We start from the raw sequence: 13400 nt of genomic DNA on the forward strand, positions 1-13400 counted from the left end.
ATATCATCAACATATCGCACTATGTGGGCAAGAGTATCGCAAATCTAAAAAACAAATTAACGAGTAAATCGCTCTGATACAATTTCCGAAAACTACTAATGTGATTTTCTGCCACACAATGAAAGCTATGTAAATCTTTTTTGGTGCAAATGTTACATTTTTACAAACACTTTATGGAACACACCCTAATACGAATTTCTAAGATCATTTCCAAAATTTAGCAATTAGGTTATATGATAGTTTAGCACTATTGCATTTTGTTCTCAAATTTGTGTTGCGTTAGTTTTACTTAAAAATAAAAAGAAATATTTCTCATATTTTTGATATATTTTTATATTTTACAATGCTATTTTAATACAAAATAAATTCATTCTTTTAAAAAATCTTAACTAAAAATGTACATGTTAAAAATTCCAGCTTAATCGTTATCACTTTTGTCTGTTTTCTCATGTGGTAAGTTTTTATAAAACTGGTGATACTGTAATGGTAAGGCCTTTTTGCTACAAAGTTCCATAAGACCATTGTACTTTTTTTTGGAAATCGGCAACGGCCGATCATACGCGCATTTTAATTTGATGTCCTTGAAACTAATCGTTGGTTTTCGTTGACGATGATCAACAAGGATTCGGTTGTAGTATTGTTGGGAGTAATCTGTCTTGAAGAATATTGTTTTTGGATGAGTCTTTTCAAAATGAATAATTTTAATTTGGTTCCAGTTTACCTTTTTTCCATCTACATCAATACTGTAGTTTTTCCCTGTATTGCCACAAAGGACCTTTATATCGTAAACATCTCTCTGTGTAACTTCATAAACCGCATATGGGGGAGACTTTTTCTTGGAGAGTGCTATTAGGGGAATCCACTGAGCAGGTACATTAATAGTATTATTGCTTTTAAGCATCCTCTTTTTTTCTTTTTCTATTGTGGAGTGCATACTGTCGCCCTCGTTTTGAGTGTGCCCTGTTATAAGGTATTTATGTGTGATAGAATGAATGTGTTTCCACTTATTTAAGGCATAAAGATAGGTAGCAGCTATAAACTTATTTTTGTTCTGACCACAGCAGTTATCTGAGTAAAATATCATACTATGGTATGTCGTGCAAAAGTTAGACAAAAAATGTAAAACAAAACTACCTATTTCGTTTGCACCTCTCTTAGCGATGGTTTCATCCCACACATAACAATATCCTAGTTTCTTAACAATATTAAAAAATGTTAAATTTAATGTTGACAACTTACTTTTGTAGAAAAAGTCGGAGGTTGTTCCACATGGAGAAGGCAACACTGCTTGCAAATCATATACGGCAACAAGGACAGAAGGATCTAAGCTAGCTGCCTGTATATCCTTTTTCTTTTCCTCGCGGCTTAGATTTTTCTGTTCATGGTGAGTTTTGTACACCCTTTCCATGTCTTCCTTTTCTTTAACAGTAGAATTAATGAAAGCCGTACATAAACTGCACTGGTCCTTTTTAGGACTGTGAAACCCAATATTATACTCGTAATTAAATATACGGGCATAATGAAAGTATTTTACGTAGGGCTTGTTGTCAGTAATGCATTTTTCGGTGTACAATCGATAAAGTGTGCTTAAATTAAGGCTACCGTCAAAGAACTTTCTCTTTGTTTGAGCACGTAAATAGTGAGACTCTACTGTCGGTATTGACTCGATATGTTCTTTAACTCCCGTTACTAGATATTCACTAATTTTATTCTTCTTGGAATGTTTACCCCTATTATCATCTTTAAGAACTCCATTTTTTGTTTTCTTTATTGCGGTTCTTATCATCATGTCACTAATATTGAGGGTTTCATTGAAAAATTTCTTGCAAACTCTAATTTGTTTAGAAGCAACGGAAAAGTGATATGCGTTGTTCTTCTTTCGGTGACTATTTGGCTTTGGGTATCTGTATTTTGGTTCGATAGGTGTAATGTGTCTGAGTATGAACTCCCTTTGTCTAGTAATATCACCCAATTGCCAAAAGGATGTTAAAATGCGCTGACGTTCTTCAGTGGATAGATTTTCGCGGCACTTAAAAGCACATTTTTCATTACAACCACTACCTAACTTTCTTTTTTGCTTGTTTTTTCCAGTGGACGATTTATATTCTTCTCCATGGTTATGCTTGTATTTTCTAATATTTCGTTTCCATTTTTCTGGTTGTTGTTTTTTTTTTCTACTGCATAGGCCCTTCTCACCTTCATCAGTAGCCTCTGAAATTTCTTTCCCCTCACCTTTTTCAATAACTTCCGTATTTACATCAACAATCCCCTCAATGCCAGTTTCTTCTTGCATTAATTGTGTGCTGCCATTATTATCGAGATTATCATTTCCCTTTTGTACTACTATATCTTGTAATATTTTGATCGTACGTTCTTGTGGAATTTCAGAGTACTCCGTGGAACAGGATGCACTAGGTAACAGTGTGAAGTGTTGTGAATGGGCAAAGAACGGCTGTAAACTTATAAAACCAGCATTTTCATTTTCTATAGCTGTAGACTGCTCATACAACTTCACAGGTGTTAGTTCGGCATATACGGGTTCATACTACATTTACCGCAATGAAGGTATAAGTTTCACTAAATTGAGAAATAAAACTTACCTTTGGACTATCCTGATTGCAAATAGACTCCTTACAGTCGAATGTTCCATCTGGACCCAACTGAAGAACAGAGATATGAGTTGATACAATTTACAATGATAAATAAGCTAGGTACCTTATTTTGGATATCTGAACATTTGCTATTATCGGAGCTCTCCGCCAATTTAGCGTTTAACTCCACAAATTCACTTTCCTTTAGCGCCAAACTTACTAATAATTTTCCGCGAGACATAATTTAAACGTCCTTTATCTTAATAAACATGAACGGAAATGAAATAAAGTTTGAGAAACAAAATGATTTCGTTGCATAAAAAAGGCGCGTTTGAGTTGCGATAGTTTACGTTTCAACCGCCCAGACAAAACACAAGATTAAAAGTATCGTAACTCAAAAGTGATAGTATTGCACAAAACGTCTCTTACTTTTTTTGTGATGCTAAAGTATTTTAAATGCTATATAGGCTTGTTAGAGAACATTTTTAGTTACGATACTTTAACACATCATAGATTACACTTTTTGAGAGCACTTGCTAGAAAAAACAAAAAAAAAATTTTTTTTTTACTTATGATACTCTTGCACTCATAGTGCGATATCTCTTGTAAAACAAAAAATGAGTTTTAATGACCTCGGACTGGAAAAGTAAGGATTCCAAATGGTTGAGAAATATTTCGGCCAACAAAGGGGATAAATTTCGAAGTTTTAATTGGTTCTGGGATAAAAATTTCGATTCTATTATCTGAACCTTTGATGTTTGAAATTTTAATATAACTTAGAGTTTGTAATCTCTGTGCCGTTGCTAAAGCAAGTAACGTTAAAACATTCATAGACAAAGTTTTTAAGTTAACGGAGTCCCCATCAAATTTTTCTATATATCCTAGTACCAAATTCGGGTCCCACATGACTTTATATTTAGCAGTTGGGGGTCTTAATCTAGACACTCCTTTGAAAAATCTTACAATATTTAAATCTGAACCAATATTGGCTCCAACTATAACCGAAATGGCTGACCTCATGCTATTTAAGTTGCTGTAGGTACGATCCTCCTTTGTCAAACTCTGTTGTTAAAAATCTCAAAATCTCCCGCAAAGGTGGATTAAAGAAATTACAATTTTGAGAACAGCAAAAAGTCCACCATTTCTTCAGATTACTGCTGTACTGGCTTTGGCTTGATTTTGAAAGGGAAGCAATAGAAATGTCTATCGCTTCGTTTGGAATTTTCCTTTGTAAAAAAGCTTCCCTGACAACTTCGCAGAAACCAGCGAAAGGCTTCTCCATAGGGGATGAGGTTTTTGACTGGAAGATAAAAGTTTGTTGTTGGGATTAAAAAATATCGGTGTTTGTATCCATAAAGAAGTAAATACAGGCCACCAAACTTGTGAGGGCCAGTAAGGAACTACCATAATTCCCTCTGCTTTTTCATTTATAATTTTCCTTAAAACCTTTAAAATTAAGCAAAAAGGCGGAAAGGCGTAGAAATGCCAACGAGTCCAGTTAAGAGTAAACGAATCTGTACATAGAGAATCAGGATCTTTGTTCCAGGAAATGTAAACATCACACTTGGAGTTAAATCTACTGGCAAAAAGATCTATATTTGGGTTGCCAAAACTTTCTACAATTTTTTCAAACGCATAAGTAGCTAACGAATACTCGCTTTCGTGCTCTCCTAGTCTGGATTGAAAATCTGCTTCTACATCATCCTCAGAACAAATGTGAGCGGCAAAAATAAATATTTTTCGTGTCTCACACCAAGACCAGATTTCTTTGGCTAAATTATTCAAGTGTCGAACTGATTCATTAAGCACGGGTGGCTTAAATAAAGAGCAATTATTAGGTGGTAACAGTTTCGCTTTCGATGTTCTCGCGCGCACTAGGTTCCACTTCACCACTTAAGATCGCACTATCATCATCATCCGCCTTATCATTTTTAATAACAGGATCATTATCGTTAGGTGCAGCAACTGGAATTGAAAAACGTTTAGTTTCTGTAGGCCTCAATTGATTAGAATGACGTCTAATGACCTGATCTTTCCCAATTGCTACATCATACGTCACATTACCATCCTTATTTTCTACCCAGCCTTCCCTCCAAGTAGGTGCATTTGGATTTCTGTAATCTTTGACTAAAACTTTTTGACCAATTTCAAATTCCCTACATTTTTCAGCATTAGGTAATAACAATTCATCCTTAAATTTAGTCTTTGGTAACAATAAATTAAATCTACTTTTTAATTCACGACCAAACATTAATTTAGCGGGTGTTGCGTCTGTAGTTGCATGCTTACTTATACGATAGTCAAATAAAAATTGTTGCAACGCTAAATTAACGTCTTTTTTACATTCGATCGCTTTTTTAATTGCATTTTTTACAGTTTTCACATTAATTTCAGCCGCACCATTACTTGCAGGGTGATATGGGGGACTAAAAATATGAACCTAAGTTTTCAGCAGTACACCAAGCTCTCTCCTGTGGGCTTCAGCTTCTTTAGCTTCCTCGATCAAGGAGTCTATTAAAGTCAGGGGTCTTACCTTGGTTGTGTCAAGCTCATTGTTGGTTGACGTTCCAGTGTAATGCCAAAGTCCAGGGTTGATGGGAGTACCGTCAGTCGTAGCTACGCATTTAAGCCCTTCGTAATCGGGCTTCACTTTGGCAACTTTCTCGCGTGGTTGGTCGACATCCATGTTCATGTCAGGTCTCCTATGCACTTGGGGCATCTTTACGACCACCTGTTTACCTGGTTTAGGCAAACCATGAGCAAACCCGTCGTTCATTGGTTGTTCTTGTGGTACGACGGGAGGTTCTGGTATAGGGTTGCTGAACCTCAACCCGTATGCCTTAGGCCGTCTCTCTATGAGGCTATCCTTAGGTCCTCGCCATAGCACTCTTGCTCCGTTCCTTTCGTCGGCCCGTTTAATAGCAGCAAGAACATTCGCTTTGTTGGCGGCTTGTCGCTTTTTCCAAGCGTTAAATTTGGCTAGAGCGGTCTCTTGGCGTTGTTTAGCGGACTTTTTCTTCTTTTCCCACTTTTCAAGCCTTTCGCTCTCCCTCTTTATCATGGCGGCGTCTCGCAGCAGTATAGCAGATCTTTTTTTTAAGAAGTCCGCTTCCTTCTTCGCCCGGTACACTGCAGCGTTGTTGTCGAAGGCAATTTTTCTAGCCTCTTTCTTCGCTTGGCGAGCCGCTTTAACATTTGCTAGACGGGCGAGTCTTGCCTTCTCCCTCTTGCTCATTTTTGCGGCGGCGCCTGTATGTCCAATCCTTTTGGCCCATTCTTCATTCATTCTTCATTGTTAGCTAAGAAATTTTTAAATTCGCTAGATGTGAAAGGAGGTCCATTATCAGACACTAGCGTTTCTACTAAACCAAATCGTGCGAATAAGGATCGTAAACAAGCAATAGTCTTATCCGCAGTGGTACTATTTAATTTAAAAACTTCTAGCCACTTGGAAAATGCGTCTGTTACAACCAAATATTTAGAATCTTGTATTGGACCAAGAAAATCGATATGAATTCGTCGCCAGGGACCCGTAGGACGTGGCCACGGATTCACAGGATTTTTATTTAAATTTGGTAAAAATTTTGTGCATGTTTTACACGTTTTACACACTTGTTCAATATCTAGATCCATATTGGGCCACCAAAAATATGAGCGTGCTATTGATTTCATTTTATTTGCTCCTAAATGGCTCAAATGTAAGTTGATCTCTCTTTTCGAAGTAGCACTTAAAATTTTTACCAACGTTCCTGTCATCACAAGTGTTCCATCCATGTAAACAATACCCAAGAATAGCATTTAACACTAAATCGTTACGTGTTTCTTTTGCAATTTGCTTAAAATCTACTGGTAAACTGCTTGATAAATAATTAAAATTACTTAAATCGGGCGTATCTTTTTTAGACACCGGCAATGGCAATCGCGACAAATAATCCGCATTTGCATTCTTTGCGGAGGTAATAAATTTAATATCAAATTGGTAAGCAGATAAGATAACTGCCCAACGTTGCATACGACTGGCTGCCATTACCGGTATACCCCTCTTACTACCAAAAATAGATACCAAGGGCTTATGGTCAGTCAGTAATGTAAAAAATCGACCATATAAATACTGGTGAAATTTTTTAATTCCGAATATAATGCTAAGAGCTTCTTTGTCTATTTGCGAATATTGTTGTTCACTTTTAGATAAAGTGCGTGAAGCAAATGCAATCGGTCGACTATCACCATTTTGATAAGTATGTGATATGACTGCGCCTAGACCGTAAGCACTGGCATCACAGGCTAATGTTACTGGTAGTTTAGGATTATAATGAACTAAAATCTTGTGCGAAGTTAATTCATTCTTCACTGAATTAAATACATCTTGACAAGTATCATTCCAGTTCCACACTACATCTTTTTTTAATAAAAAGTACAATGCGTGTAATTTGGAACTGAGATTAGGGATAAACTTCCCATAATAATTAATTAACCCAAGGAAAGCTTTCAATTCTGTCACATTCGATGGCATTTTTGCATTTAAAATTGCTTCAATTTTATCTGGAGATGTATTTAATCCATCCTTATTTATTGTATGACCTAAGTAGGTTATCTCTGATCTAAAAAAATCACATTTATCCTTCCTAAGTTTTAACCCGCAGTGTTTCAATTTTTCAAACACGATTCTTAATGTATTTAGATGCTCGAGTTTGTTTCGACCCGTGATGAGAATATCGTCGAGAAAAATTGCAACACCTTTTATTCCTGCAAGGGTTTGTTCGATCATTTGTTGAAAAATACCGGGAGCTGACGAAATACCATATGGTAGGCGATTGTATACAAATAACCCTCTATGAGTATTTATTGCGACAAGCCTTTTTGACTCTTCATCCAATTCCAATTGTGCATATGCTTGTGACAAATCAATTTTTGTGAACATTTCTCCACCTTGTAAATTTGAAAAAATGTCCTCTATTTTAGGCAAAGGATACTTGTTCACGTGCAATTTTGGATTTACAGTAATTTTAAAGTCGCCACATATGCGTATTTGACCATCTTTTTTTATCACCGGGACGATGGGAGTAGCCCATTCGTTATATTCAATTGGTGATAGAATATTTAAATTAATTAATCTATCTAATTCTATATCGACCTTTTCTTTTAAACTAAACGGAAGTGGTCTTGCTTTACAAAATACTGGTTCCGCCCCTTCTTTTAAATGTAATTTAGCTTTAAATCCACGTAATGTACCCAAACTCTCCTCGAATAATTCAGAAAAATCATTTAATAAGGAATGTTTGGTTATCGTGGTTACATTATTTACTAAAAAATCATTACCAATCGTTATATTTAATTTGCTCAACCAATCTTTACCTAGAATTGGCGGACCACCGTTATATACAATGTACAAATTTAAATCCTTAAAATTACGCTTTTGATAATCTACATCAACTTTTATGTAACCAAGAGTTTTTATTTCTTCTCTCGTATAAGAGCGTAGTTTAATTTTGGTATCCAAAATTAATAATTGATTAAAATACCTTTGATACGTCTTTTCAGATATAATTGAAATTCCGCTACCCGTGTCAATTTCCATATTTAAGTTTACTCCGTTTATCACTACGTTAGCGATAATGGGCGTCGTTTTCTTGTCCATCGATACACTAAACAAATCTTCCTCAGTTTCCGATTGTTCGTCCAAATCATCGTTCGTATTTAATTCTACAACAAAATTATTGCGGTTGAATTTACCTACTTGAAGTGGGCATGCAGGCTTAATATGCCCCTTCTTCTTGCAAGCCATACAAACTGCATTTCTGAAAAAACATTGTTGGCTGGAATGGTTGGATTTACCGCAACATTTGCAGGACGTTTCCAAAGAGGAACAACTGGAGGGCACTGCTGTCGCCTTGTTGTATTTCCGCTCTCCGCCATCTTGGTAATGACGTCTATGGTACACCGATGGAGGAGTTGACCTTCGGGAATTCGAAGCGTTTGGTTTCTGAACACCACGTTGTGTCTTGCACACCGCCTTGCCTTATCTATTAGATTAACCTCTTTTTCGGCTCTTTCCATATTTGTTGATAACTCCACTGCTTTTGCGTATGTTAAGTCTGTTTCCGCGAATAAACGCTGTTTAATTACGTCACTTTTAAGCCCGTACACTAATTGGTCCCTTAAATTTTCTTCTAAAGTGGATTTAAAATTACACTTTTTAGCTAAACTTTTTAATGCAGTGACATACTCGCTTACACTTTCATTTAATTCTTGTTTGCGTAACCGAAATTTGTATCTTTCCGCGATTTCCGACGGTGCAGGTTCGAGATGTTTTTTAACAATTTTGACTAATTCCGCGAATGTTTTTTCCTCCGGTTTAGCCGGATCACATAAATTTACCATCAATTCATAAGTATCGTCTCCTACAACCGTTAATAAGGTCGGTAATTTTAAATTATCGGACACTTTATTTGCGAGGAAATATTGCTCTAACCGCGCAACATATGTCGTCCAGCTTTTCTCACCAATTTTAAAGTCAGAGATTTTCCCGATATTAGCCATAATCCTCGTCGCCACTGTTGTAACTTGGTACTTGATTTATGATTTATATTTATTGTATTTAATTTAAATAACTGAACTGCTTTATTTGAGGCATTGAGCTGCACTGGTATAAAATGTACAAAATAAATAGCGTATCTAATCAATACAATATTATCAATATAAACATAATTCCACTATAAATAAAACTATACGTCCTAACATATTGCAATTTGTCTCCACTCCTCTACAGTATTAGGAGTCTACAAAACAAAATAATAATACAAATTTACTACAACTCTACTTTACCTTCATATAAACACCCTTGAGATTTTTTATTATGGAATCACAGACACTCGGGAAAAACTTTGAAATTGTACTTTCGTGTATTCTTGAATAGTACATCAAAGATCTAAAAAATTCACCTGTTGCTAAAAAGCGAAGAGTTACTTCTAATCTGAAAATACAATTATTCAGTTTTATTTGTAACTAGGATTGGATAGAAACTGTAGGTATACTTATTTCTTGCAGAGATGGCATCACGCATAAATGTATCTTCTTTAGTGATATCATGAACAACTGCATTCAATAAGTGCTCAAATTGTGGGTTTGTCAGTCTTAAAACATTTTTGTACGCTGTTGGGTCTCCTACTAATAATTCTTCATCTAGCATGTTTAAAACTCCACGTCCAAGATGACGTTTATTTAACCAGTCCCTGCTCCAAGTGGCCTTCCGTTTCTTTTTCTTCTTTTCAACACAGAGGGCTAATAGAGTAACACACGCAGCAGCCGCTGATTCCATTAACAAGTCAGAATCACAACGATCCATATCGCTCATAAATTACAAGATTAACAGAAACAATAACAAAGATAACGAAGAAGAAATGAAGGTAACTAACGAAGACTAGTATATTAAGATACAAGTGTATAATCAAGTCTTTAAAGCACGCGCAACGAGTTTAAGGGCACGACGCAAAGCGGAGTACCTTTAACGTTGCAAGTGCTTTGAAGACCAATTATACACGTGTATCTGATAGTATTTTTTATTATACCTGCAGTATAATTTAAAAATAGGAAATACAATGAAATCATATTGACGTTATACTCGAATACATGTTTCATTAAGTGGGCTGGGTGTTCGAAATTTCACGATTGCCATGGAAATGTCACTTGACGTTTGCTTATAAAAATCATCGTCTTTGTGAATTAAACGATTTCCGTTGAAAAAGATAATACACCGTCCATTAAATCGATTGTTGTAAAATCTAAACAAACGTTGGTAGGTGTAAAATCCAACTCCAGTAAAGCCTATTATAAAGAATATGAAAAGTTGTTTCCATGGATGAATAGGAAGTTACTTACGAATACAGTCTTAAATGCATCCATAATGCTGGCATATATGAAGGAAATGTCAAAGGTATTTAAATCTTCTATATTTTGGTGCATTCATTCAAAACTTTAAAGCAATACTGCGATTAAAAAGTGGAACAGATTTGGAAGCATACCCTAAATTACGCGCGTTTGTGAAAGCTTCAACCAAAAGGATAGGTACAAAAGCCAAAGAAATGTTCTGCATTTACAGAAAGCGACCTAAGAGGATTTTTTATTTCATCCAGATGACAGTTTCAAAAGTCATACTTGAAGTATCGTTACTTAGCAACTTTAAAGCACGTGTGTTTTAAAGGCCCTTTTTCGCACGCATTTGAGTGTTTAAAACGGAGATTGTGATTCAGGTATAATAAAAAATAATTTAATACTCAAGACAGCAAGATTCGTTGGAGAAAATAATAGGTTATGTATTTGTCCCTCCCTTGTATTTTGAAAACAAACAAAAACAACTTCTAACCACACACGCGCAATTAATTTCTATGTACAAAAAAATGCACTAGAAAATTGATGTATGTCATAAAGCGCCGAAAAATATTGACATAAAAACTCTGTTCAATTACATTAACATAAAAATTAACAAATAAATGTATGAAAAAATTAATTATACGTGCCATACGGCCTTAAGGGCCGGTTCTACAATTACACGAATTTGTAGAATAAGATATTTTTGAAATAACTGCCATAGCGACATGTATCCTATTGGTTGACGCAATGGTAACCAACGCAACCATCGACGGTTATTCCAGGTATAGCTTTTTCTAGATATATACCTGCATTGTAGAATCGGCCCTAAGTCCTATCTAATGCTCTTTGGAAGACATAATGACAGAGTAAACGTGCTAACTTAAAGCAAATTTTTGTATATGGAAATATACGGAATATATGGAAAAATTGATCATGGAAAATGAATATAAAAAACGGAAACTTGAATTTTGGAGCAGATGTACAATCGTTGGCGTCTTGTGTGCGCTGTTCAGAATTTCTTTCCACGGTTACGATGTCCACGTATATCAAAGTACGTGACGAGCGATCATTGACTGATGCACAATTGGAGCAATTTTTATACACAAATATACCTGATGAGGAAGACGATAGCGATGCCGAGCCCGAAGTAGTAGAAGAAATAGATGATATAATCACAACTGGAGGTAACGAACTGGACATCGAAATAACTGAAGATGACTTAGAAGAGAGTCCGAAACAAAATTATTTGTGCTTCAGAACAAAAAGTGACGTAAAGTGGAATAAACTGCCATTTAGGCAAAAACGTCGGGGTTCCGAAAATATTATAAAAAAGAAGCCTGGGCTAAGTCGGCGAAGTTCTAACATTACCACTGAGCTAGATGCATTTCGTTTGTTATTCACTGACGAAATAATAGAAATCATTGTTTTACAAACAAACAATAGAGCAGAAAAGGTAATCTTGTTTCTTTATTATAAATTTATATTGAGTACTATGCCTTATTTTTTAGATATTTCGACATTGGAATGAGCGTAATCCAACTAAAGTACAGCGTTTATTGAAACCCACTAATGCATTTGAGCTCAAAGCATAGTTGGGCTTATTCTTATACTAGGTGCACTAAAAGCTAAAAACGAGCCTGTCACAATGCTGTGGTGTACTAATAAAGGTTATACACGCCCAATTATTGCAGCTTCCATGTCTCGAGCTCGCTTTCAGGCCATAACTTCATTTCTTCGGTTTGATGATGCAGAAACAAGAGACATCAGGAAAGAAACCGATAAGTTAGCACCTATACGGGAAGTTTTTGATATATTTATAAAAAATTTCAAGAGCGCTTACAATCCCGGAAGCCATGTAACAGTGAATGAGCAACTTGCATCATTTAGAGGCCGTTGCTTATTTCGGGTGTACATGAAAAGTAAGCCCGATAAATATGGGTTGAAGATATGGGCAGCTGCCGATAGTGAGAATGCCTATACCATAAATATGCAGCAATATTTGGGGAAAATTAACGTTTCCGAAAAAAATCAAGGGGAGAGGGTTGTTCTCGATCTTATCGATGGCATGGGACGCGGCTACGGTATTACAACTGACAACTTTTTTACCAGCATGTCACTAGCTGACAAGTTGTTTTAAAAGGGGATGACGATCTGTGGGACGTTGCGCAAAAACAAACCCTATATCCCTCCAGAACTGTTACCAGCATCATACAAACCTCCGTTTTCTAGTATGTTTGATTTTTGTTGCATTTAACAATGGACACACTTTGACGGCTTGCAAATCCATGGATAATATTATGCATTCGTGGTTTAGCGCTTTATTTCTATCACTGCTTTGTTCGTTGCGTGCATCGTTTTTGTTTTCTATGTGTTTTTTCCACTCGTCTTCTTTGATATTGCCCTTCAATACACATGTCACATTGATCTTTCTTAAGGGAAAAGAGTCCAAGATTCATCTCATTAAACGTTAGTTTAAATTTTTTAATCCCTAGAGTTGGTTTATCATTTTCTTCACAATAGTTTTTATAGAAATCATGTAACTGCTTTATAGTTGTGAAATGTTGTTCCAAATACAACTTGTTTGTGTCTTTTCTTACATAGTGTGAAGGTTGCTTCGGTAAGTGATTAAAGAACGTTTTCAAACATGCTACAGCTTCTGTAAAAGCATTTACTCGATAATTTCTTTGTCTTCTCTTTTGGTTTAGTTTACATTTAGCTTAGTTTAGTAAAGCGCCCTAGACCAATAGTATTCAGGGACATCTTTCGACAGACTTGTACTAACTTTTCTCCGTTGTTTAGCCTATAAATGATGGTATTTCCACGCCTGCTTTGCTCTTTGTCGGTTGTTATCCTGGTAGGTGTTTGAAGAGTCACCTGCCCTGAAACAAATACTTTTCTTTGATCCCAGGTCATGTTTTTCCAAAACTGGGTAAAGATTTT

At 35.8% G+C, this 13400-nt stretch overlaps 1 pseudogene; it reads left to right on the forward strand.

The window, feature by feature from the left end:
* Window positions 1-11493: 11493 nt before the first annotated feature.
* On the forward strand, window positions 11494-12714 carry LOC116164990 (annotated as a pseudogene).
* The last annotated feature ends 686 nt before the right edge of the window (window positions 12715-13400 follow it).

The sequence above is a fragment of the Photinus pyralis genome, unplaced genomic scaffold (genome assembly GCF_008802855.1).
Source record: "Photinus pyralis isolate 1611_PpyrPB1 unplaced genomic scaffold, Ppyr1.3 Ppyr1.4_LG1, whole genome shotgun sequence".
NCBI lineage: Eukaryota > Metazoa > Arthropoda > Insecta > Coleoptera > Lampyridae > Photinus > Photinus pyralis.